The sequence below is a fragment of the Notolabrus celidotus genome, chromosome 15 (genome assembly GCF_009762535.1).
Source record: "Notolabrus celidotus isolate fNotCel1 chromosome 15, fNotCel1.pri, whole genome shotgun sequence".
NCBI lineage: Eukaryota > Metazoa > Chordata > Actinopteri > Labriformes > Labridae > Notolabrus > Notolabrus celidotus.
The window spans coordinates 18,997,003-19,000,947 of record NC_048286.1 but is presented as its reverse complement, the minus strand read 5'-3'; the positions used below and the strand labels follow the sequence as shown (position 1 = coordinate 19,000,947).

General features: G+C 40.2%; 1 long non-coding RNA gene across 1 annotated transcript; it reads left to right on the top strand.

The window, feature by feature from the left end:
* The first annotated feature begins 2,430 nt into the window (after window positions 1-2,430).
* Window positions 2,431-3,238, top strand: LOC117827337. Its single transcript, XR_004634190.1, has 3 exons — window positions 2,431-2,547; window positions 2,753-2,969; window positions 3,151-3,238. It is a non-coding gene; the product is annotated as an uncharacterized LOC117827337 (long non-coding RNA).
* Window positions 3,239-3,945: the final 707 nt, after the last annotated feature.

Here is a 3,945-nt window from a genome sequence, read left to right as displayed (position 1 = left end):
CAGCACTATTTACTATTTATAATAAACTGTGTAAAAAATGCAGGACACTGTGGCTTGAGTCTGTGTGATTCATGGGATCCCTGGGCTTTTGCTTACCTCTGAAATGACTGAAGGACTGATATTTAATTGATTCATTTTTTTTCCTGAAGTTTAGCAATTCGAAGGCGCTGTGTTGATCCCCTTTGGACAAAATCTGTAGGGTTTTCCAGGATGAAGGCTGCATTTCCCATGAGCACCGTCACCTACTGTCGTAAAGATGTGGCGCTTATTAAAGCTGCTGTTGGTAGGAATGGTGTAAAAAAACGTTACCTTTTTTCTGCTGGGTTTGGAAAAAAGGTCATAATACCCATCCTTATTCATCGGTTAGTGGAGTAACTTGAGGCTATTGCGAAATATCTGCGTTTTCCAATGCCTTTGTATTAAGCAATGTTATTATTCCCCTCGTTCCCGTTATGACAGACCAATCATAGCTAATCTCCAATTCTCTATCCTGATTGGTTAAGAGGCGGCCCCTAATATGTCCTCCAATTGGTTATGAGTTCGGCACTATCATGACTGCACACGCCGATCTGTGTTGGGGGACTAAGAGGAAATCTGGTTGGGAGGGATAGTGTTGACATTCGAAGTCCCTCTCTCTGAACAGATGTTTACTCTGTGACTACCAACAGCAGCTTTTATGTGTGCATTTGTTGAAGGAACTAATGAATACACTACTCACTACTTTTGTTTGGTCAAGATAACTTTTTGCAGGATGGAAAGTGATAAGGTAAAGTAGTTTGTAGCTTTTAAAATTATTAACTTTATCATAACAACGACAAAACTGTGTAAACTCTGATTTATTTGTTTTTGTAAGCTCCCAAATGGTGATATGACGTAATGGTTTAATGTAACACAACACAGCCCTGGTGTTCAGATAAATGTCTGAATGACTTAAATGTACACATGGTTTAACTCGTTTGTCCTCCAAGGAAATAATGTGTTCATATATTAATATTAAATCCTGTCAAAGCCATTTTGCTGTTATACCTATCAAAGTCCGGTAGTAGTGTTTCTCCGTGTAAATCAATACTCCACCAGCAAATGTACCTCTCTTTGCTAATCATGCTCCAGCATCAGCTATGAATACAGAACATATAAAACTATATGTATCAAAAGACATTTTCTTTCCTGTTTGCTAACTTACTCCTCACTGAAAAACTTAAACACCAGAGTTCTAAACAATATCAACTTTGTTTTTGTGGAAAATCTTGCACTCAAGTTCAGTAGCCTATAAAAAAAATCACCAATCTTGTTGCTGATGATCTTATTTAAGCATACGCCATGTAGAGGCATCAGTAAGAGTGACAGAACTCCAACATCAGTTTAATCTCCCAGTGGCTTAAAGAGAAAGTTACATTATTTAATGGAATAACTTTATTTTAAAACTGTATTTTTTTTAAAATGCCCTTATTTTTTTTAACAGCCTTAATAAGATCATTTTAGCAATGTTACTCTCACTTGGTTCTGAACTAAATTTAGGCCTATATAATATATACAATACAATTAAAGAAAGAAAGAAAAGGCTTTAAAGCTCATATCGTTTCTGTGGCTGGGGGTCTCCACGTCAAAACAATGTCAAAAAACATGGCTCACTGCTAAAAATAGCTTGATGTTCAGGAATGTATTGTAAGTTGTATTAAAGCAACAATCACCCTGGTTTATCATTTTGTTTGATTAAATATCTACAAGTAGTTTTAGCTAACAATAAAAGTTGCCAACCCTCTCTATCTGTGACTTACACGTTGTTACATTTAAATGCTATGCATCTAATCCCCAAACTGTTGTTCTTGACAGTGTGGAGAAGGCCTTTAAACATATTTTAAATGTTTTAGAATTTAGATTCAATACAACTGAACAGGGCACCAAATAAATACATAAATAGAATATATAAAATCAAACTGGTCAAAAATGTTCAACTGCCTTTTTGATGGCTCTTCCTTTTTTAAGGTGAGGGATGCCTTTGTGGATCTTAGACTGCAGTATTCCCAATTTTCTGTGTCTGGCCCTGTGATTTACTTTGTCAGTTGAACTACACATTTGTTCTTTCTTTGTTCTTTTTTTTTTCATCTTTCTTTCCATTTCAAACGTGCCAGCTGTTTCCCCGTTTCTATCTAAACCCAGATGAGAAGTAGACTGACAATGCCTACCCTCTATGGGCTGCATGGCTCATGCACACTCCTGGAGCACTAAATTTTAAATATATCCCCTTTCATAAACAGTCCTTTTGGACAAATTCCTGCTCCCTGGGGGCTCCTTCACACCCCTTAATGACTAAAGCAGAGCTGCTGTAAATTATATAAGCACAGCGGCCCACAGTCACACCATGACATCAGTCACTGACAGGGCTGTACAGGGTTCAGAGAGGTTTGGGCTCTCGCTGCCAAACAGAAAGGAAAACACTGTTCAACCAGTTGGCAGACGCCTCAAAAGGTTACAGATATCACCGGTTCATTTTTTATCGCTCCCTGTCGTCTTTTTTGTCTGTTCTTTAGGAGGTTTGGAGATCAGGTATGCAGCTGCCCATGTCATTCACGGTGTCTGTATGAAGTGAGTGTTTGTTTCTGTGTTTTTAACATGTTCAAATATTTTCACTGGGCATTTATTCGTATGTTGGCGTGTTTTTTTGCCTCTTCATGCTCTAAGATCAAGGCAAGATCACATTGCACTATTTTCTTAGCTCTCAACAAACCTTTTTTTTTCTTTCTTTTACAAGTGCTCAACTTGTAAGACACAATGAGTGAAAAAGCCAAAGGGGTTGCTTTGGAGTGGAGTGTCAGTCGAGCAGCAACACACAGGAGACAACTTAACCTCTGACCTCAACACTCTTTGAAATGGATAGACTACTTGACCGGAGCTGACAACAATCCGCGCGTCTCTGCAGCTTCCAAGAGCGCAAATTGAAAGTGAAGAATGGAGCACAAAGAGGACAGGTTTGAGCAGAAAAGAAGTTCCAGATAGGAAAAAGAGTTCAATGAAACCTTTTCGCCAGTGTTCTTGAAGAATTATCTATGTGTGACAATCTATTTCTCATCTAAATAAAAAACTCCTCTTTACAAATCATGCTGAGGCTGTAGAGCTGTGCTTTTATGAAACTATGGCTGTGTTCACTAGGAGAGACTGGGCTTTATCTCTGAAATACCTCCTTATCAAGCCTCCTGAAGAGTGGGTGGATGACTCACAGCATGCATTTCCTAAAGTGGTGAGTGCCCACCTCTCACACTCTCCTTGTCCCTTGCCCTGGTCCCTCTGCTTTGTCAGACTTTGAGACTTTTCTAACTTTGTTTTCTGTTATGACAAACATGAACCGGACCCTCCAACTTCCTCTTCTGTCCAGATGCTGGCAGCTCCTGAGGGAAACTGCTATGGACACCGATGGACCACAAATTAACGAGACGTTTTCCAACATCACAGAGAACCCTCTGTCCAGCACCAGTACAGCGTCCAGCAACTCCACTTCAAGAGGGAGCTACGACAATGCTTACTTTTATATTCTGTTTGTCATGGCCTTCTACTCCTTCCTCGCCATGGCGCTTTTCAAGTGTTTGGGCAGCAACGAGGTTGGGAAAAAGGACCCCTACGAGGAGTTCATGAGTACTGGGAAGTCGTCAGCACAGAAATTCAACGCAGACCACATGGAGGAGAAGTTTGACTTTGAAGACGAGAGCAGCCTGTGAGGCTTTCTGAGGAGAGAGAGAGAGAGAGAGAGAGAGAGAGAGAGAGAGAGAGAGAGAGAGAGAGAGAGAGAGAGAGAGAGAGAGAGAGAGAGATTGAACACATGGGGGATGTTTTGACAGTCACCAAGCCAGAAAAACGTCAGAGCAGGTACTCAGGCAAGACCTGCTAGTGATTTCGCAAAACCTGCAGTAAGTTCATTTTTCCCCTTTTATCCTTTTCCATCTGACAATC